This window comes from Lepisosteus platostomus, unplaced genomic scaffold, assembly GCF_059453375.1.
Source record: "Lepisosteus platostomus isolate fLepPlt1 unplaced genomic scaffold, fLepPlt1.hap1 Scaffold_32_H1, whole genome shotgun sequence".
NCBI lineage: Eukaryota > Metazoa > Chordata > Actinopteri > Semionotiformes > Lepisosteidae > Lepisosteus > Lepisosteus platostomus.
The window spans coordinates 136,591-159,782 of NW_028291660.1; the positions used below are offsets into that span (position 1 = coordinate 136,591).

Here is a 23,192-nt window from a genome sequence, read left to right on the forward strand (position 1 = left end):
GTTTCACTACCTAGCTGATTACTGTCAGTCAGGGAGCTCAGAGGTGAAAAGCCTGTCTGAGAGACAATTCGCCGTCGATCAGTTCAATATGTTCCGTACCAGCTCGGCGCACCTGAGATCATCTTGGTAGCCGTGTAGCTCAGATGAGTGAGAGCGTGTGTGTGTGTACCACCGTGATTGGATGCCGGTCCTTCTCAGGTCACAGTAAACCTTCTGCTGCCTAACTTTCCTAATTTTGGGGATCCCTTTGAAAAAGCAAAGGAAAAAAAAAAACTGGCTCTTCATCAGCGTGATCGACCCAACCGAGTGTGTCCCAGTGGCCTAATGGATAAGGCACTGGCCTCCTAAGCCAGGGATTGTGGGTTCGAGCCCTATCTGGGGTGCTCCTGTCCCATTTTGAGCGTACAAATGTCCTTGTGATTTGCAAAGCTGCAACCCCACCTTACTCAGTGAGCGTCTCTGCTTTTCTCTCACATACAGTTGGGAGAAAAACTTTTGTAAACAGCCCTTCGGAATGATGTGGATTTCTGCATGAATGGCTCCTAACATGTGATCTTATCTTTATCTAAGTCATAATAATTAATAAAGAGAGTCTGATTTCACAAACAACACACGCCCAACATTTGACATTGCTGTTTCTTTATTGACCAAATGGTTTAAACAATCAAGGTCATTGATGGAAAAAGTACGTGAACCCTTATATTAAGGAGCTAGTGGAACCTCCTTTATGACAAAAACCTCAATCCCCACTTTCAGTAGCGGCTGGTCAGACCTGAGCAGCGGTTAGGAGGTATTATGGCCTATTCCTCTATGAAAAACTGTTTCAGTTCATGTATATTTTTGGGATGTCTTGCGCTGAACGGCCTGCTTCAGATCACGCCACAGCACTTCAATGGGATTGGGGTCAGGACTCTTACTTGGCCATCCCAAAATACGGAATTTCTTCTGTTTCAGCCACTCTGTTGTTGATGTACTCCTTTGTTTTTGTCATGCTGCATGACCCAGCGTCTTTCGAGTTTTAGATCACAGGCAGACACCCTGACATTCTGCTGTAGAATTTCCTGATACATCTTGGAATTCATCGGTCCCTCGATGATTGCAAGCCGTACAGCCTCCGCCATGCTTCCCAGGTGGGATGAGGTTTTGGAGTTGGTATGCAGTGTTTTGTTATCTCCAAACATAACGCTGTGCACATTTACCAACAAGTTCAACTTTTGTCACGTCTGTCCACAGAACATTGTTCCAGGAGTTGCTGAGGAACATCCATGTGGTCTTTAGCAAACTTGAGAGGGGCAGTGGTGGTTTTTTTGGGGGGGAGAGCAGTGGTTTCCTCCATGGTGACCTCGCATGATCACCACTCCTGTTCAGATTTCTTCTTATGGTGGACTCATGAACACAGACGTAAGACAAAGTCAACCACCTGTTCGCTAGATCCCATACCCACTCAGCTAGTCAAAGATTCCCTCGAAGGACTGGCAGGACCTATAATTAGTATGATGAATGCATCGCTTGCGTCAGGCGTTGTACCTGATCAATTTAAGGTAGCGGTTGTTAGACCGCTCCTTAAGAAGTCAAATTTGGATCCACAAGTTCTTAACAACTACAGGCCTGTCTCAAAGGTCCCATTTCAATCTAAAAGTCTTGGGAGAATAGTTGTTGCCCAACGTCAATCGTATCTGGATTCAAATAATATACTTGAGAAATTTCAGTCTGGTTTCTGAAACTGCATTAACAAGAGTCGTAAATGATATTCTCTTAGCTACTGATGCGGGGAATGCAACAGTGCTTGTGCTTCTAGATCTTAGAGCTGCCTTTGACACCGTTGACCTCTCTGTTTTGTTACACAGGCTTGAGTTTGAGGTTGGCTTATCTGGAACCGTCCTTCAGTGGTTTACTTCACATTTTACTCATCGTTTTCATTATGTTCAAATATCTAATAATTGTACTGCTTCATCAATGTCACCAGTTCAATTTGGGGTACCAGAAGATCAGTGCTGGGAACAATATTGCTCTCTCTCTCTACATGCTGCTGCTAGGTAGGATAATATGAAAAAATAATATGAACTTTCATTCATATGCTGATGACACTCAAATAAACATTTTGTTTACACCAAACGACAACTCTTCTATTATCAGTTTAGTTAAATGCATTAAGGAAGGAAATACTTGGATGTGTGAAAACTTTTTGTTACTCAACTCTGAGAAAAATGAGGATCTGTTGATCGGAGGCAACAATACTGATAGGACTACTATAACTTCAGCACTTAACTCAGAGGATTTAAACATTTGCCTCAAAGAGACAGCACGTAACCTAGGCGGCATATTAGACACAAGGCTCTTAACAACTTGCATTGTTAAGTGCCTTGGGACAACCTTGTTGTGAAAGGCGCTATATAGAAATACATTGATTTGAATTGAATTGACAATGTAAAATGTTGTGTGTGTTGTTTGTTAAACAAGACTGTCTTTATTTATCAAAAAATAAAAGGAATTTGCTAGGAATGCAAACGTTAGGTTGCGCTTCTTCATGCTGCATCGTCGGCATGAGTGGAGCTTTTTAAACGTCTGTACTTACTGTGCCCCATAAGAAATCGTTTGTCCCCGTTCAAAAGAGATTGTGCGATGTCCTGCAGTGTTCGCAAAGCAAACCTTTGACAGTTTGAAAAGAGGAATTTATTCTGCTTCCTGTGCGTGCAGTAGTTACAAAGTTGAACGTCTTTACACGATTTGCTGCAGTTTTCAGTGGGCGGGCTTTGTCAGATGGCTTGGAAAAATGCACTGTGTTTCGGCTCGGGAAACATCATGAGAAGTGTCCTGCATGTTTTCTGTGTATAGCTGTCTTTTAACGCATACAGAATTCATTCGAAATCATTGATTTCTCCAATTAACAAGGGTCCCTTAAAGGATGAGTCAAAGTAACGTCTAATCGGATTAGTTTCCTTAGAGCTGGTTCAGAGTTTGCTCAAGAGTTTACCTTTCACAGATGCGCAAAGAAGAATGTTGGGGGTGCACGCTTCAAGGTGCCTTACAGCTGTAGGGAGTGATTCGAGACGATTCGTGGTGTGTGCTCGTTCCCATATACCATACGCCCCGGGGTGCAGTGCTAGGATGACGTACAATACCGCTTGGGCACGTAACGGCGTTATATGCAAGTGCGGGACGTGAGGGTTTTCGTTTGTTCATTTTGTTTTGCTCGGCTTTGCTTTGTTTCGTGGTCAAGAGGCGTAAGGTAAGTCGTAATCCAGGGAGAACACTGGTGGCAAACAGTCCGAGGTGAGAGGCGAGCTCCAAAGTCGAAAAGGCAGAAGGGGAGTCCAATATCCAGAATAAACGAGGTAATGGAAAAAACGCCAGGTAGAGCTCTCAAGGAGTAGACTCAATACCAGCGAGAAGCTGGTAAAAATAGCACTGCGTACCGCACGGTGGAGTGTGTGCAGGTGGGTTAACTCGTGCGGCGGCGTTTGTTAATAATCACCTGCTGCTGGTGCTGTTTAGATTGCTTAAGAGTTGGTCTTAACTGCCTGGCGGTCATGACAAGCTCCTCTTTAAGCTGTGGTTTAGTTTTGCATTCATGTGTTTCTAGAGCAGTTATTTATGGGAGTGGGTGGGTCTTTCACAGAGGCTCAGGACAAATCCCCTGCATGAAAGTCTACTGTGTGCGTTCAAACAGTCACAGGTCAAGAGCCAGGCAGGAGGACAATGGACAGAAGAAGCAACAAACTAAAAATAAAAGAACGAATATGAAAAAGCCACCATCTTTTTCTTTTTGACATTTTCCGACTTTCATGCAAGCCAGGACAAAGTTGCTCGTAGCTACTTGTGGATTCAAATAATCTATCGAGTGCTTTGATGAGTTTTTGCAATTTGATTGTCGTCCTGTCAGCCTGTTTCTGTTTTTTTTTTTTCAATCTAGTGATGGAAAGTAAGAGGGAAATGATGGAGCAATCAATAACCGCTCCGGAAAAATGGCAGAAAGAAATGGCCCGTCACTAAGGACATTTGTGAAGCAGAGGAGTGACATCACCACAAAGGCGACTTATTCTGCTGATCGTTTTGGTGAATAATGATTGAAGCGTGTGAAGAGAAAGGTAGCTGCGTCAGCATGCTTAGGCTGCAAAGGATAAAGCAAAGGTTTACTCCATGCTGAAAAGAGAAGAAAAGAAGCACAACGTTTCGGCTGTGGAGCCTTCTGCGCCATCTTCTTTAGCGATGGTGATGATGTTTACATTGGAAAAACTGAGACACGCATACTGGAGGGGCTTGAACCACCAACTTTTCAGCACCACAGAGTCTGACAGTCTTTTGTGCGCCCTACATTTGCAGGTTTATGGTCAAAGAAAACAATCACTTGCGCTTCTTGCAGCCGGCAATCTTTTTCCACTGACAACCAAGAAATGGATTTAATCTTTCACAAGCTGTATGGATTTCTTCAAAAACAAGTTATTCCAGAAAGGAAATTAATTCTTGCATTAAACTGAACCAAGCTGTACATGTTTGTCTGAAATGAGACATTCGGCACAACAAGACACGGAGAGAGGCACCGCTGGTATTCAGACCCAGGATCGCCTGCTTACTAGGCAGGCACTTTAAGCCACTAGGGAACAGCGCCAGCAGAGCACCGCGCTTTTACAGACACTTGGACACATCTGCGCTCGGTGTGCACTTAACATAATCTCTGAGCCCGTTGCCTCTTTCCCATTTAATAGCAGAACTGACGCCAAGAGAAATGATGAGAAATGGCATTTATCTGGCACTTCTCATGTCCAAGGAGCTCAATGCCCTTGACACCTCCCCAAGGCGACAGAGCTGTGCATTCTTTGGCGACAACATTTTTTCTTTTGTTTTATTTCTATACTTATTGATAAAAAAAAACGATATGTCATGTACTGTAAGGGAAATGTCTCTTTTCATGGGGAAAGCTAGCACCAGCAAATGTTGTGTTTAGAAGAAGTGATTTAACATGACACGTGACCTAACATACCGGAGCAAAAGCTCACCCAGCAAGCCCTGCTTTACTTCTACAGGAGAGAAGTAGAGTCTGCAAGATGTTCAGCTGGGTAGCTATGTCAGCATGCCTCGGCTGCAAAGGAACAAGTAATAGGTTTATTGCATGCTGAAAAGAGAAGAAAGGAAACACAATGTTTCGGCCGTGAGGTCTTCTCACACCTGAAGAAGCCTCACACCTGTAAAAGGTTCCATGGTTTTTTTTTCTTCTCTTTTCAACATGGAATACACCTATTGTCTGCAAAATGTGACAATTTCACGGTGTTTTGGAAGAAAACCTTTTTTCTTTGAATTCAAAATCAATCGGAATTTCAGCACGACACATCAACACTTTTTCTGTTTTAAGGAGATGATATTTTAAACCTGATAAAAATAGTAGGAAACACAAGTTTCTTGCTGTGAAAATTTAGATGGGGAAGTGTACTACTGGTAGCAGTGTAGAGCTCTCTGTGGTGGAGTGAAAGTGCATGTTCTATGGGCCAGTGGCGTAATGGATAACGCGTCTGACTTCGGATCAGAAGATTGTAGGTTCGAGTCCTGCCTGGCTCGTGAGGCTTTTAAACCTCTCAGGTTTCTCGGTAACAGGTTGCCGTCATGTATATGAACTATAGAAAAGCATTTGCCACAACCCGTAAATTAGCACGCAAGTGTGGGCTAGTTAACACAGAACTGTATGGAGATCATCTCCAGCTCCGAGCTCAATTGCAATGAAAAAACATGCAGAACAGAACTGGAGAGCAGCTGAATTTGTGCTCAGTAGGGTTGGGAGGACTCAGCATTGCTATTGTTCTAATTGGCATGAACTGCAGGGGATCTGAATCAGAACATGTCAGTTAGTTCGATCATTGCGTCAATATGTAGGCCACGTTAATATAGAATTATTACTTTGTCTGTCTCGTCTTTGTATATAGCTGAATGTCCCTGACAATTTCATGTTAGTTTTTAAGAACGACATTGGTGCTAATATATACATATATAGCATATAAGGAACACGTAAAAGTTGAGTCCATGCTGAAAAGATAAGAAAACCGCCACAAGGTTTCATCTTGGAATAAATCTTTACTTGTTGTTTTGCAGCCTACCCATTCTGACCTAACTCCTCCCTTGAAATTCCCTAACAGATAAGGGTACGTAACGGCTCATGCGATGCTCAGTTGCAATTTGTCCCAAAACAAACAAGAACAGCAGCTGAGGGTTTGAGTTTGAACATGCACTGTATTAAAGCAGCTTTTATTTCCATTGATAAATGCTAGATATTCCTACAGAGATTCTCCAGGTGAGTAAGCGATTCCTGTTCCTATTTCTATTTCTATTTCATATATATATACAGTATATATACAGTATTGTACTATTATTATATAATTCGTTACACTGTGGCTGTGTTGTGTGTGTTAAGCTGCTGTTGCACTGCAATTTCCCTCACGGGATCAATAAAGTATCTATCTATAAGAAGACATTACCAACAACGACCACAAGATGGAGATATTGTCTAGACATTACCAACAACGACCACAAGATGGAGATATTGTCCAAAGAGACAAGAAGGGCAAAGCCGCGATAAGGTAAAATCATTTTTTGTAAGAGATTGCTGTCAGAATGCACATCCGTATCCCAAACAGAATCTCTAGTAAAATATGATCATTTGTGAAACAGGCAAATGAGTGTCTACTACAATATGATTGCTACAGATGCAGCCATTCAAAATGCGCGGGCGAGACCGCATTATTTTCCGGTACGCTGTACGCAGTCTACCGCGAGTTACCGGTAAATACCGCGAGTTACCGGTAAATTCCGCTAGCAAAATAATAGCATCCGGAATTTCCGCAAGGTGGAGCTAATAAAGCTCAACTTCTCATGTTTGAGCTGTAGCCATCAAAGTCTTTAATGAAGATATTACTAATAGTATTAATAATAAATGACCTTGGACAAGCTGTAAACTCAAAGTATTGCCCTGGTCCACATTATTTTTTTCACTGACCTTCTTTGTAAAAGTAACACCACAGCATTTCGCAATCACGCATTTTTTTCCAATCATGCAAAGTACAGTAATTTTTGAGAATCGATTCACCATGCCTTTCACATGCTCATAAAAGAGATTGATTTAGGAACATAAACATATTACCGTATGCAAACTGTACTGTATACAGTTTGTATATGTATATGTATATGTATATTTAATGTCTTAACTGTGCCCGTTTAAGTATTGAATATTTATATGGAATTTTACCACTGAAGGGAAATCTTAGTGCCTGAGCATAAAAAGAATAGGAGCGTAATGCAACGCGTGTGAAGGCCATAAACGATATTAATTTTGGAACATAAACATACAGTATATGGCTGGTCTCGGTACTTTAAAGAAAACATACACGAAACATGGTTTCATTATGACCAGAATCGGTCTTGAGATATTTTTAACTTGATTTACAGTATTTGAGAGGTATGTCTTGACACCGATACTACGTAAATACTCCTCACGTATATGTTTCTAGGTTTATATTATGCATTTCATACGGTCAAATTGCTTTTGAGCAACTGATAAGAAGCGCGAAACGGTATGCCCAGGGCGTTTTAGTTTTTGTTTTGTTTTAATGCAGTGCAGTGGATTGATTAGAGATATCAAGTACATACAAGTCATTTTTTAAATGTTGTAGTTCGTCTTGTAAAAATGTTACGAGTACATCATCTGTCAACAATTACACAGGTTCTGTTTCCATATTGCGGTTTTTGGTTACGTAATACTATTTTCTAATTTCACGTTGTGAATATATGATTTGGGCAAACAGAGCCGCAAAGAAGTACATTATGGGTTGTTGTTGTTTTTTTGCAGTTTTATCTAAAATAAGCGATGCTTAAACCTTTGTCTGATTCTTGTGAAACTATCCACACGACAGTTACCTAGGAGTTGACTTCAGTGATGTCACTGATGGGATGTTTCTAAAAATCCATCCTCTGTAAAACATCTTCTCTAGTTGTTCTGCATATGTATTCGCTAATGAAGCTGTGTGTTCTGAGCCTGGTTCTCTACATTTCTGTATGAACCAGCTTAGAGGGCTAAAGACAGCTTGTGTTTAAATTGAGTGTAAGGTAATTTATGCTTCTAAAGTCATGGTCAGCATTTATTATTGTACTGTGCTGTAAACTTCTTCTGTGCCTAATTACATTATTTTATAGTCGATAATGTTTCTGTAGTGCTTTTTCAGCCCTCAGCATGTGACTGCGCTGGTGGTGCTGTGGGTTAGGTTCCTGACTCCTATGTCACATGGTCTGTGGTTGAATCTCATGGAACTATGACTTTAATTTTTAACAAACATTTCTTTGAAAAAATGAAACATTTCCCTTGGTCAGAGATTAAATAAAACCTCACTCGCATCAAAACAAATTTATATTTCTAAATATCACAACATGATCGAATTTACGTCTTTTTAATAACAATGAATAGTCACCTATGCGTTACAAAATAAACATTTATATTGATTTGAATCGAGTTTTGATTTAAATCGTAAACGCGTGTTTAAAGGCGATATACTGTATAAAAGCGCTGATTCTTATGGAATGTGTTTGGCCGGGGATTCAAAAAAAATATTTTTTTTAATCGCGTATCTAAGGAAAATTGCAGTATAACTTTGTTCATGCACAAACAGTGGCATGTTACATTATAATTTGGGTGTCTCCTCTTGCCAGAAAGCTCTAAATTGGATTTTGAGTGCGGTTTTTGACTTTTTCTAAATTGCAACCCATAAATAAAGCTGATACAGTTTAGACTTACTGTATTCTAAACTGTATTACAACATCACATTGGACAATGCAACGTAAATTGCAAAAATGCACTTGGAATCTGTCCAAGCCCTACTACGAAAATTATTAAAACTGCGACACTTATCATTCATCTTTAAATAAACTTTATTTTATATAGCGTTTTAAGCGAATAGGTAATTAGATTGCTCATAAACCTAATCGCTTTTTCTACATAAACACAGCGTGATTGCTCTCTGAAAATGCTTTTTTCTTTATATTTAGGCTCAGATTTCAACTATAGATTGTATTATTATAAACTTTCTTGGAAAAATGTCTTTTATGTAAACCATGTTTGCTATTAATTCATTTAGGGCTAAAATACGTTCATTGTCTTCCAATCGAGTCGAGTTGACATTGGAAGCTTGCCACGCCCGGACTGTTACACCAACGCATTAGCATGTTGAAGCGATTTCATTGAGGAGGCCATCTACTAGTTAACACTGTACTTCCTACTTTGAAAACACCTGTGAAATTGGTTTAATTCGTCACAGCCAGCACTCCGGCAGAGAGGGGGGTTGTACTCGTTAATGTCTGATGACATACAAGTGGAAAGATTACAGATTTTAATCGTTTTTTTTCTGAACCAGGGAAAATCTGATCATGTTTCTCTATAACAATAATAAAAAACTTTATTTTAAATTATTTTACATATCCCGCTTGCACATCGCACGACTTTAATAAATCTATTCTTTATTAATACTAAATAAATAATACTAAAAATACTACAGCAAAGAGGTCACTTGATTTTTGGAATAATTCCAAATAGCACAATGATCCACTGGCATTCCTGAAGTCTGTTTAGTGCATAATCTTCCAAATACAATCACTAAGCAATTATAAGAATTATACCATCCTATTTCTTTGTGATGTCCTGTAAAAACTAAACCTATTTTTATAAGGCTTTTACTCAAAAGGTTTCCAAACACACAAAGCATTTGTGAAGTACTATAGTATTTCTAAAGGTTACTGGTACAACATCAATCATTAAAGCTTAACAATAAAGTTTAGATTGCTGACTATGGACTAACTACATTAACTAACTGCAATGCAACATTATACATTTTACAAGAATATCTGGTTGAATTCTTGCATTTGTAGCCAATTTAATGCGAGAGAAATAAGCCAATTTAATTATTTCACAAAAAATAATGTAATATAAAATGGATGTTTTTAACTTTATTGTAGTGTTTTAGAAACTAATATGTCTTTCAAAATGGTTGTTTTTCACTCCTAGGAATGAAAGCTGTTGTTATATGATGTTTATTTTCAAATTTGGAAAAATCAAAGGATTCTAGCTTTCTCCCCTTGCAGGCATCGGACACAGAGAACCTCATGGTTTTCCTAAAAATCATTTTTTATGTTCCCTGGTGTTCCAAACTTAGTTTTAATTTGTTATTATGTTAAAAACAGGGTAATAAATTTCTAATTGGACTATAAATAATGTCATATTGTCTGCTATAAAACTGATGTTTTCAACTCTATTGTAGAGATTCTAGAATCATCTAATAGAGAATTGAAATAAAAAAAGGGCATAAGAAAACATTACCAACAACGACCACAAGATGGAGATATTGTCTAGACATTACCAACAACGACCACAAGATGGAGATATTGTCCAAAAAGGCAAGAAGGGCAAAGCCGCGATAAGGTAAAATCATTTTTTGAAAGAGATTGCTGTCAGAATGCACAACTGAATCCCAAACAGAATCTCTAGTCAAATATGATCATTTGTGAAACAGGCAAATGAGTCTCTCAGGTGCCCATTGCTCATTTTCAGACACATTTATGCAATACTTTCACCATGCGTTGAGCAATAGGGATTAAAGATACCAGAGGTAAGGTTTAAAAGTGATTCTGAGGTGCAACACATCAGCAATACAGCTAGGCATCTGAAATGCGGGGTTTGAGAGCCCTTCAGGGAACACCGTACCCTAAAGGTACCAGAAGTCCAGTAGTATAAGCATTAAGTCACTGTCACCCCTGTTACAATGTGATTGCTACATATCTTCATTTCTTTGGTTTTTAAGGAGTAAGAGTGCAGGGGGTCTAAATCTGCGATCCAGTGTGTTGAAGTATTTCACAACATTACCTGTAGCCCGTATGGAAATAAATACTAATTCTGATTATTGCCCTGGGCATGTACCAATAAATCACTGAGCATATATATATATATCACTGTGTTGAAGCTAGAGACCTGTATGTAATATTATGGTGCTAAAATGTCATTTTCACATATATTAATGTAATAAATGATTGCTTATGCTTTATAAACAAATCTAATTAAAATAAATGATTAAGTTTTGTATTTATCTTGTACCATAGAACATGATTTTCTTTGTATTTCAAGCCCACAAAGTGTCCAAATGACGCACTACATGATATAAGGAAGATTATCACATGCATATCGGTATTATCTTTCTTATGAAAATGCATTCCTTTCATTACCTTTTACTTTTTAAAATGAACTCAAATTGTGTATAATGTAATAATTTAAGTAGAAGTGCTTCACTGCTCTATGCCGTCTGGAAATAAATCCTCAGACTACTTACTGCCCTGGGCATGTACCAATAAATTACAGGAGCACATCTATATATCACTGCGTTGAAGCAGGAGACACACAATCACTGCAAACACATCCTAAATACAGTGTTCTAGCACCTTTGACCTCATCCAGAACATATCATTTCTTGAAAGGGATTGCTGTCCGAATGCACATCTGAATCCCAAACAGAATCTCTAGTAAAATACGATCATTTGTGAAACAGGCAAATGACTGTCTCAGGGGCCCATTCCTCATTCTCAAGACACATGTATGCAGTACGTACACCATGCATTGAGCAATAGGGATTAAAGACACCACAGCTAAGGTGAGAAGTCATTCTGACTATATTCTAAAATATTGGACTCATATTCTTATGATGGCAGACATGATGCTGCGTTTAAAACCGGGGTTAATGGACATTATATGACTGTCAATTCTGTTTTGTTTTGGAGACTCTTGGCTGCCTATATGGTACACTGCAGCGTGAAGGAATTATTTTCCAAAACTGTGTCAGCTCAAAAGTTGTAAGAGAACCTCTCCAGCTGCTTTAACTCTCTTCATTTTTGTCATTTAATTGTCTGTCGGCACTATGTGGCAGCGTTGCATGACAACCCCTCTCACCACGGAAAGGAACCTAACAGCTTTGGTAAGAGAGGAGAAAAGGACCTGGCCAGTAAGGGGCACGAACCCGTGACTTTGGCGTTATTAGCACCATGCTCTAACCAACTCAGCTAACCGGCCTCACGACAGTGGTTCTCTCTGTGCTGCAAAAAATCGAACTCAGGGAATTTCTTTTGCCCTCCTTTGAATAGAAAGCCGTGTAATTCAGTGTACGGGCTTTCTCATGCAGTTTCATGGTTCTTGTAACCCAAATCCTACACTGGCCTGAAGTGCCCCCCATTTCACAGAATTTTTCAGCTGATTTAAAATGTACCTAAAGGAGAAGCATTATTGAAGACGATCAATTACCAAGAGCTTTTGTCAAAGGTTTTGGTGGTCATTTTTAATGACCACAGAGCGATGTGACCTCGGTTTTACATCTCATCCAAAAGACAGCGCCCTTTTACAACACAGTGTCTCCGTCACTATACTGGGGCATTGGGACCCGCACAGACCTCAGGGTGAGCGCCCCACCGCCGGCACCATTAACACCGCTTCCAGCTGGAAGCTTTGTTTTTCCCTGTAGCTCACCCTCATCCGGGTACTGACCTGGCTCACACCTGCTTAGCTTCAGTGGGTTTTCAGTTGCGAGTTGCAAGGGGATGCAAGTGATGGAGCAGCTAGCTGCAAAAGCCACTGCATTGGCGGGGAATCAAAGCCGAGCCTCCCGCGTGGCAGGCGAGAATTCTACCACTGAACCACCAATGCTCAGAACCCGGGCCTTCAAAAAAGACGCTTTTTTGGTGCTCTGTGCAAAAAGCGTCGACATCTGCTTCCAGCTGTAAAATGCCATTCGCGGACGCTGAAGAACTTATTTGCAAGGGAGCGGGTACAAGCAATTTGGCATTTTAAAACCACCAGGAACACCGAACAGGCGCGCTTCTTTGCTTGCGCCGAAACACAACGACAGGAGGTGGACAACGTAGTCGGCAGGATTCGAACCTCTTTCTGTCTATTATATACTAAATGTTCTCGTCTGTCTCTTGTTTGTATAGAACTGAATGTCCCTGACAATGTACTGTTAGTTTTAATTGAAGAACGGCATTTGTGTTCAAATATATCAGACAAGTTTACGTAACTGCTCATGCGACACTCAGTTGTAATTAGTCAAGAAATAAAGTCGAACAACAGCTGCGGGTTTGATTCTGAACGTATCAGATTGCAGCACCTTTTACTTCCATTGACAAATGATAGAGATTCGAAGAGAGATCCTTCAGACCAGCAAGCAAACCCACGGCTATTTCGGTTTTCTATCTAGGCAACGTTGGTGTCTGCAATAGCATACATGAAAGCGTGATGCAATTTCTGTGGCTACATTTGTTGCACGTCATGCACAGTAAGAGTGTTTACCAAATAAACACCAAATAAAAAGTCAACAATTAGCGATCACGCCTTCTCCTCAGTTAACCCACTGAAACCCTTGCTGTTAACAGTTCTTTAATGCATGCTTTACGAGCACCTACATATTGTGTCGGTTCTTTCAGTTTTATTCATTAGGTTTTCAAAGGCATAAGTAGAACACCAGAGGTGCGAACGCAAGATGTGTGGTTATCTGAAGAACTCATTTCCATGGCAGCGGGGCCAAGCTATTTAGTGTTTTTATAGTACCAGGGAAGGAGAAGCGGCACTTCACCTTTGCCGCGCAGGCACAAGGAGACGTGCGGCAGACGCCATAGTCGGCAAGATTTGAACCTGCATGGGGAGTCCCCAACGGATTTCGAGTCCATCGCCTTAACCACTCGGCCACGACTACAGCGAGTTCACCATCGCCGCATTCCTCCTTTAATCTAACACGGAGTGCGACGTGGCTGCGGAAACCTTTTCAAAGTCGCTCTCCGTTAAAAAAAAATAATACCTTTGACAAAATACGTGCCGGCAGACAGACACGCCTCAGAGGGTTTAAGGCTGGCTTCATGTCGGAATGATAAAGTCTCCCCGTCCGGACATGAAAATGCCACTTTGTTACACACAAAAAAAGAATCAACAACAGAGAAATGCCCACAAGCATTTGAAAAGCCGCACCACGTCGCACTTGAAATAGCTCTTACATTAGTGGTAGACGCAGGAATCGCATTTTTATTTACGCTCTTACCAACGCGATGGAAAGCAAAACAAAGCAAAGCAGAGCAAAACAAAACGAACAAACGAAAACCCTGCACATAACGCCGTTACGTGCCCAAGTGGTATTGTACGTCATCCTAGCACTGCACCCCGGGGCGTACGGTACATGGGAACGAGCACACGCCACGAATCGTCTCGAATCACTCCCTACAGCTGTAAGGCGCCTTGAAGCGTGCACCCCCAACATTCTTCTTTGCGCATCTGTGAAAGGTAAACTCTTGAGCAAACTCTGAACCAGCTCTAAGGAAACTAATCCGATTAGACGTAACTTTGACTCATCTTTTTACGCTCAGTGCTGGATTGCTCAAACTCCAGCTAGGGTTAGGGTTAGCATTACCACGCTACTTAGACACTTTGTTTACGCTCAGTGCTGGATTTTGGGAACTTCAGGACGAGTGGGAATTTTCTCCTATCTGTCCATTCTGTTTTGTTTTGGAGACTCTTGGCTGCCTATGTTGTACAGTGCAGCGTGAAGGAAACATTTTCCAAAACTGTGTCAGCTCAAGAGTTGTAAGAAAACCTCTCCAGCTGCTAAAACTCTCTTCATTTTTGTCATTTAATGTGACACTCGATGTATAACTGGAGCCTCACATATGCAAATGGTGCGGCTCCAGTTCGACACCCAGTTCGACACCACTTTACAGTATATGACAAAAGCATGGCAAACTGTGCCGGACCAGCAGATAACTTCCGCTTATTTTGACCATATTAAACATTGGAAATCTTCCCACTTGCATTTGTGACACTTGATTTTGGCTCCACCTAAGAAACTCTTAAATCTTCTAACACTTTTCTCTTCTCCCGCAACACACTTGTCTGTCGGCACTATGTGGAAGCGTTGCATGACAACCCATCTCACCACGGAAAGGAACCTAACAGCTTTGGTAAGAGAGTAGAATTACCTGAAGAACTGCTTTCCATGGAAGCAGGACCAAGCGATGTAGCATTTTTATAGTACCAGGAAAGGAGAAGCGGCACTTCGCCTTTGCCACACAGGCACAAGGCGACGTGCAGCAGACGCCGTAGTCAGCAGGATTCGAACCTGAGCGGGGAGTCCTCAATGGATTTCAAGTCCATCGCCTTAACTACTCGGCCACAACTACAGTGAGCTCGCCGCTGCCGCATTCCTCCTCCGGAGTGCGAGGTGTCTGCGGAAACCTTTTTAAAGTCGCTCTCTGTAAAAAAAAAATTCCTTTCACAAGATACATGCCGGCAGATAGACACGCCTCAGAGGGTTTAAGGCTGGCTTCACGTTCAAATGATAAAGTCTCACCGTCCTTGTTTATTTCCAGATGGCATAGAGCAGTGAAGCAGTGAAGTAGTGCAAAACACTGGATCATTATATTATTAGAATCTATTCTACTTAAATTATTACATTATACTCAATTTGAGTTCATTTTAAAAAGTAAAAGGTAATGAAAGGAATGCATTTTCATAAGAAAGATAATACCGATATGCATGTGATAATCTGACTGTCTCAGGGGCCCATTCCTCATTCTCAAGACACATGTATGCAGTACGTACACCATGAATTGAAGGTCAGACAGAAAAAAAACATCAACAAACCACAAATGTGGACAAGGATTTTACAAGCTGCACCACACTGCACTTTCAAAAGCATTTACATTCGTGTTAGACGCAGGAATTGTCCTTGTTTTGCGCGCTTACGAACGCCATACAAATAAAACAGGTCTACAGGTCTGAAACCTGCTCCACGGAAAACAGTTCTGTTGCGCTTTTGATCAAAGGGAGATTCTCTGTTCTTACTTTTTCATGACATAACACCCAAAGGGGCTTCTTTGGAGCTGGATTCCAACCAGCATCCTAAAGTTTCTTGGTCGTATCCTTTACAGTCCTCTGTTCGGTCGACATGGAACAGAAGGGGGCAGCTTTCCTCACACATACAGTGCAGTTCTGCATCAGACCTCTAACTCGTTTCCTTAGCTTGGATTTAAGCCACGAAGCAGGCTTCTACTGTATAAACGTCTAGAGGAATCACAAACTATTTGAGAGGCCATCATCCCAGGGGGAACTGACAAAGTCTATCCCTAAACACCTAGCGCAGTCTCTCGAGAGACTGTCAAAAATCGCTTTCTCCGTTTGTGCTGCAAGTAAGTGAAAATGCGGTCTCAACCCAGAGCCACTTGGCAGCAGCGGCACGTAAATACTGTTACTGCCACTGCTCGATACCGACGTTAGCCTACTATACCATGTTCAGCCACCGCTAGAAAATGTACAGCTCTAGTACTGGAGCAAACAGAAGGAGGGCCAACATCTAACAGGCACACGTGTCAGACATAGAGAGCGCCGAGGATGGGATTCGAACCCATGCGTGCAGAGCACAATGGATTAGCAGTCCATCGCCTTAACCACTCGGCCACCTCGTCAATGAAACTGGGCTGTCCAGACACGGGTTGGCACGCTCCAGATGATCTTTTTCTTTTTTTTCCCTCGTACTCGAGGGTCCTTTTCCTGTTCCACATGCGATTTCAACATTTTCCTTGGGAGATGTCAAGCCAGCAAGCCACTGCTGTGGTTCAGTGGCCAGTGTGGAGTTCAGTGGCCCTGTTGTACACAGAAAGCACATTGAGCTCCTTGGACATGAAAAGTTCCAGATAAAAGCCATTTGTCATCCTTTCTCTTGGTGTCGATGTTGCTATTGTATGTAAAGGTGGCAACTTGCTCAGCGAGCAGGCGGAGCACACACCGAATGCAGATGTGTCTGAGTGGTGTGTCCAAGTGGCTGCAAAAAAACAGTACTCCTGGGGCGCCGTGGCTTAGTTGGTTAAAGCGCCTGTCTAGTAAACAAGAAATCCTGGGTCCGAATCCCAGCGGTGCCTTTTTTTGTGCTGTGTTCTCGAACAGAACTGGTCATTATGGACAACCGCATACGCCTAGACTTAATTAAATGCAAGTATTCATTTCCTGTCTTGAACGACTTGTTTTTCTTAAAATGGATGCAACTTGCAAAACATGAAATACAAACCTCGCTAATCAGCGCTCGCGGCTGGCAAAAAAAAAAGAAGTCAGCAATGTTTTTTTTCTTTAACCTTAACCCTGCTAATGGAGAAGAGTTAAACGACCGAGTCTATGCAGCTTAAACGGTGCTCACGTCGGGTTCTTAGCTGAAAGGGTGATAAATCCCGCTCACCCCAGTCCTTAATCTTTTAAAAGGATACAAAATTGAACCTAGTCGCCACATCACATACATCCTGTTCAACGATAAAAAGGTGACATCTATCCTCGATCCAGAGTAAATCCCACGTTGAGGGCATATTTTTTTCCACTTTACCATGAGTCGGGCTCGGCTGCACAGAGGCGAGAGCAGAGCAATGAGGTCACGGGGACAGGAGAGCCACACGCTGGCGGTTTAAACACGCGGAAGAAAACTGAGGGATCCACAGTATGTGGACCCTCCGTGCGCCATCAGTCCGCACTCCGGACTCTGAATCCTGCCATCCGAGTTAAGATCTCGGCGGAACCTGAGGCGCAGTTCTTTCTTAAAACGTAATCTGGTGAGCATTTCTAGAATCGTACTTGTATAGATGCAGCCTTTAATGTGTTGCTAGGTTAAAATTGATGACTTCTTGAACTTCAGTAGGCAACTGCCCTCTTGATTTTGGATTTAATTTCTTTATTACAGGGGCGCTTTTATGAAGACCGAGTCATGTTCAGGTACTTTGCTTGATGGAGGAAGCATATTTCGGACTCTGTGATCTGCTCACCTGGAAAGGTCTGCTGTACTACTACAAGAGAGAAGTAGAGTCTGGAAGAATGGACAATTTTATGATGCTTTGGAAGATAATGTTTTTTTTTTTCTTTGAAATTGAAATGAATCAGAATATCAGTGCAAAAGACAAACTCTTGGTTTGGTTTAAAGAGATATGGTTTTAAAACAGACAAAATGTAGAAAACAGGTGTTTCTCACTTTTGGAAGAGAATGGACCGGGGGTAATATTTTACAAGTTATATAATAGTAAAATATTATATAATAGGGGTAATAGTCGCGAGGGGCTTCAGCTTTTTCGTGCTTAATATGGTGCGCTGTGGCCACGGCAGATATGGGATCTATAAAAGCCGAAAATTCTCCGATCATTGCCTGACACAGCTCCTCAAAGCTATTACAGACCTCAGGTCCTTGTCTAGACATCCACTCGTGGACCGCTCGGCTGGTAGTTTTCCTTACTAACATAGCCTTTTCCTGTTCGGACGCTTCGGGCATAAACTGCAAAGTATATCTCAGCTCATCAATGTAGGTCTCCACATTATTCCCTGACACTGTCGGGTCAAACCTTTCTACATCTTTGGCTAACTGCCTCAGGGAGTGGAGGTTAATTTTTACAGTTTCTCCGTGGGCAGGGAGACGGCCGTGATCAGGAGCAGGGGGTCTATGCCTGAATTGAATCGCCCTTGCGTCTCGCGCAGGACTCGGCGATCTCCCCCATGCCGATCCGACCACAGACCCTGGCCGGGAGAAACCTCCTGGGTGAGCGCTCCGGGCTGCTAGGTGGGCTGGCATGTAAGTGGGATCTAGCCTGTTTTGCTTCCAGTACGGCAGCATCTAACTCCTTTTGCCTTTCCTGGCTGAGCTCATTTAAACTCTCAATTTCTTTTTCTTTTTCTTTCAAGCTCGCTTCTAGGTCTCTCCTAGCTACCTCAGCCGCAGTTTCTCTAGCAGACAGGTCATCTAATTTACCTAAAACTTCCCTGAGTCTGTCTTCACTTTCCTCACTTTTCACTCTCTTTTCTCTGATTATATCCAACAACTCAACTCGCTCCGCCTTATATCTTTCTAGCTTTCCCTGAAGCGTTTGAAACTTTGTCAGCTCGGACAAAGACAGTTCCAGCTGTTTAGCTAGATTTAAGGCGAAACTAGATAGGACCTGAACTGCGTTCACAGACCCTCCTGTGTTAAGCTGGTTCGCTACCTTAGCTACTAAATCTACTTGCAGCTTCTCAATATCATCAAAGTTCAACTTTTCGATACCGCTCCAGTAACCAGGATTGTCGTCGCTAGAAATAGTACTTATAAGCGACTCCACTTCAGACATTTTAGCAGCCATTGTCATTACGTCAGAGAAACTTTAAGAGTATTACTTTTTTTCCTTTTACCAAAATACAGTATGGAATCTAAACACCCGAGCAGATGGATTTCCAATCAGCACACGTTACACTAAACGCTAGAAAACAGGGGGATTTCTTTACGCAGTTATCAGCACACCCGGTATTCGCGTATAAAAGCCACGGTGCTGTGCTGAACTTGAACTCACAGCAACATCAGTTATTCTGTGCGATTGAGTCTCATTTCATTCTAAACTCACCCACCCAGGGACGCCATTAAATGTAGTGGTTTGATGGGTTTACTGAGACACTTATTAATTGTAGCAGTAATCACGAGGTTGTTCGTTGGGGCTTTTAGAAAATCAATCGCCAGAACAACTAACAACGCACACACACGGGTTCAATACACGAGATACATTTATTAATATAAATTGTGCACCAAACATATACTAGTCTGCCTGGATACGAGCGGCAGACCTTACTGTGAGGGTTATCAATATACAAGATATATAATCTCGAAGAGATGCAAACACAAAGAGATACACAACAGAGAATATATGTCAATATATATCGTTCGGTTACCAAATCGCTAATCAGTGTTATTACCCATTGTTACTCTAAACTCGGAAGTAAATACATTACTCATGAATTAAATTGATAACAACTTGTGTTGAGGTACAATTGAATTCTCGAGACGCAATGTAGAACATGGGGTTAACTTATCCACTGTGTATGGATTTGGAATTTCCCGGCACGAACACCAAACCAGCTGACAAGCTCTGTTGCAGCCTCTGTTCCAGCGGTTGTCCAATGGGCGTTGTGTCGGCGTCCTCTGGCTACCAGCCAACCAGTCAAGGTGCAGCTCGGAGTAGGACGGGCGGAGGAATCTGACTGCGGCGCGCAGGGCAGTCGTTGCTCCGAGGGGATCTACCAGCAGTCCGGCTGGCTAGTAGAAAGTCTCTATGCACAGAGTGTGACCGCGAGTCCTCACAAGTCACTCTTTTGCCTGGGAAGAAACTGGTTCGTTCCCGGTCCAGCGCTGCTTCTGAATAAGCTATTCAGGTTGTCGACGAGGGTCCAACTGTAGGCTGCCGTTGATCAAACGGAGCATTCACGTTAGTAGAATTCTGAGTACGTACGGGATGCTTGGCCTCGCGCTTAGAACAAAGTCCAAGTCCCTATGCAGACAACAGCAGTTGTCACGTGATTGTCTCTGAGGATGCGCGAAAATGGCCAAGGAGAGCCCCGATCTGAGCTTGCGCTCCCTTTTTGACCAAGACACAGATGTGTGCTGATTGGTTGAGAGTTTGGCGGGCATTGGAGACCCACGTGGTATTACCACGCCCTGCCAGTCCCTGATTGGTTGGTCAAGGTGAGATATAAGTCACTTACTCTTGACACTTAAGAATGCAGTCCAGATGTCCATTCAGCACTCCCTAGACAGATAGGCGCCAATGGATGACCATTGATCATGATAGCCAGGCTTAGCTAAGTGCATCCCTGTCTGGGAGCTGTTCCCTATCAAAAGAAAACAACTTAAATCAGTCTGCATGAATACTTTCTCTGTGGCTGCACCACAGAGATGGGGGGTGAGATGGGGCTTCATTTAGGACAGCATACCAACGCTTAATTCTGTCTTATTAACAAGCATTGCCGCTACACTTGTATCCCAACTTTTGCAACTCGCAACTGAAAACCCACTGAAGCTAAGCAGGTGTGAGCCAGGTCAGTACCAGGATGAGGGTGAGCTACAGGGAAAAACAAAGCTTCCAGCTGGAAGTGGTGTTAATGGGCGCTCACTCTGAGGTCTGTACGGGTCCCAATGTCCCAATATAGTGACGGAGAAGCTGTGTTGGAAAAAGGGCGCTGTCTTTTGGATGAGATGTAAAACCGAGGTCATAGTGCTCTGTGGTCATTAAAAATGACCACCAAAACCTTTGACAAAAGCTCTTGGTAATTGATGGTCTTCAATAATGCTTCTCCTTTAGGTACATTTTAAATCAGCTGAAAAATGCTGTGAAATGGGGGGGCACTTCAGGCCAGTGTAGGATTTGGGTTACAAGAACTATGAAACTGCACGAGAAAGCCCGTACACTGAATTACACGGCTTTCTATTCAAAGGACAAAAGAAATTCCCTGAGCTTGATTTTTTGCAGCACAGAGAGGACCACTGTTGTGAGGTCGGTTAGCTCAGTTGGTTAGATGGTGGTGCTAGTAACGCCAAGGTTGCGGGTTTGAGCCGCGTACGGGCCAGGTCCTTTTCTCCTCTCTTACCAAAGCTGTTAGGTTCCTTTCCGTGGTGAGATGGGTTGTCATGCAACGCTGCCACATAGCGCCGACAGACAAGAGTGTTGCGGGAGAAGAGAAATGTGTTTGAAGATTTAAGAGTGTCTTAGGTGCAGCCAAAATCAAGTGTCACAAATGCAAGTGGTTGGATTTCCATTGTTTAATATGGTAAAAATAAGCGGAAGTAATCTGCCGGTCCGGCACAGTCTGCCATGCTTTTGTCATTTACTGTAAAGTGGTATTGAACTGGGTGTCGAACTGGAGCCTCACCATTTGCATATGTGAGGCTCCAGTTATACATCGAGTGTCACATTAAATGACAAAAATGAAGAGAGTTAAAGCAGCTGGAGAGGTTTTCTTACAACTTTTGAGCTGACACAGTTTTGGAAAATGTTTCCTTCACGCTGCACTGTACAACATAGGCAGCCAAGAGTCTCCAAAACAAAACAGAATGGACAGATAGGAGAAAATTCCCACTCGTCCTGAAGTTCCCAAAATCAAGCACTGAGCGTAAACAAAGTGTCTAAGTAGCGTGGGAATGCTAACCCTAACCCTAGCGTAAAAAGATGAGTCAAAGTAACGTCTAATCGGATTAGTTTCCTTAGAGCTGGTTCAGAGTTTGCTGAAGAGTTTACCCAGTGGGCACTGATTCGTCGAATATACGTATATTCACGGCGAAAATACGGCTATACGTATATATACGTCGCCTCGACGTATAATCAAAGTCGAATTGCAACCGTAAAATCGACGACATTAATAAACGCATATATAACGTCGAAAACACATCTAACACAGTGCCTGAGGCTTTTTACTGTATGTATCGTGTGTGCCGCAACTAGGAGTATACGGCACTCTGCACAGTGTACGAAGTAAATTATTTTCGCAGTAATTAATTTACACGTGTATAATAAATATAGTAAATATAATAAATTAATTACTGCGAAAATTACTTCGTACACTGTGCAGAGTGCCGTATACTCCTAGGTAAGTTAGGTACATCTTTTTGCCCAAAACTGAAGGGGCGACATTCCTCCCTCCCCCCGTGATGCCAGGCCTGTCCCCATCCTATTCCATAATGTCATTATACTGTATATAATACCATACAACAGTGACCGATCCTTACTAACTGCATGCGTTAAAATTGCACATCAGCTCATAGCAGGGGGCACATAGCCGCGATGTATTATCAATGTTAAATTTCAACCATAATATCGACAACATTAATAAACGCATACGTTGAGAAAATATCGAACCCAGCATATTTTCCGGTTATATACCACAATGCATTGCTAGTATTCGTTGGTCACCATTTTGGACACGTTTTTCAAACGTAGAAGTATATCCGCAAATATCTCAGCAATCCTCTTTTGACGAGTAAGTATGAACAATAATAATACTATCTGAATACATACAGATCTTTCTTAATATTATTTTGATTAAAATAGTAAGTGAATAAGCAAAAAATGGCACATAAAAATAGTGGAGCTTTTTAAACGTCTGTACTTACTGCGCCCCATAAGAAATCGTTTGTCCCCATTCAAAAGAGATTGTGCGATGTCCTGCAGCGTTCGCAAAGCAAACCTTTGACAGTTTGAAAAGAGGAATTTATTCTGCTTCCTGTGCGTGCAGTAGTTACAAAGTTGAACGTCTTTACACGATCTGCTGCAGTTTTCAGTGGGCGGGCGTTGTCAAATGGCTTGGAAAAACGCACTGTGTTTCGGCT

At 42.0% G+C, this 23,192-nt stretch overlaps 5 non-coding genes across 5 annotated transcripts; 2 read left to right on the forward strand and 3 right to left on the reverse strand.

Moving 5' to 3' along the window:
• The first annotated feature begins 310 nt into the window (after nucleotides 1–310).
• On the forward strand, nucleotides 311–383 carry trnar-ccu (transfer RNA arginine (anticodon CCU)). The gene has a single exon. It is a non-coding gene; the product is annotated as a tRNA-Arg (tRNA).
• A 5,097-nt stretch (nucleotides 384–5,480) lies between these two features.
• Nucleotides 5,481–5,553, forward strand: trnar-ucg (transfer RNA arginine (anticodon UCG)). The gene has a single exon. It is a non-coding gene; the product is annotated as a tRNA-Arg (tRNA).
• Nucleotides 5,554–13,672: 8,119 nt separating this feature from the next.
• Nucleotides 13,673–13,754, reverse strand: trnas-cga (transfer RNA serine (anticodon CGA)). Its single transcript has one exon. It is a non-coding gene; the product is annotated as a tRNA-Ser (tRNA).
• Nucleotides 13,755–15,143: 1,389 nt separating this feature from the next.
• On the reverse strand, nucleotides 15,144–15,225 carry trnas-uga (transfer RNA serine (anticodon UGA)). Its single transcript has one exon. It is a non-coding gene; the product is annotated as a tRNA-Ser (tRNA).
• Nucleotides 15,226–16,427: 1,202 nt separating this feature from the next.
• trnas-gcu (transfer RNA serine (anticodon GCU)) lies at nucleotides 16,428–16,509 on the reverse strand. Its single transcript has one exon. It is a non-coding gene; the product is annotated as a tRNA-Ser (tRNA).
• Nucleotides 16,510–23,192: the final 6,683 nt, after the last annotated feature.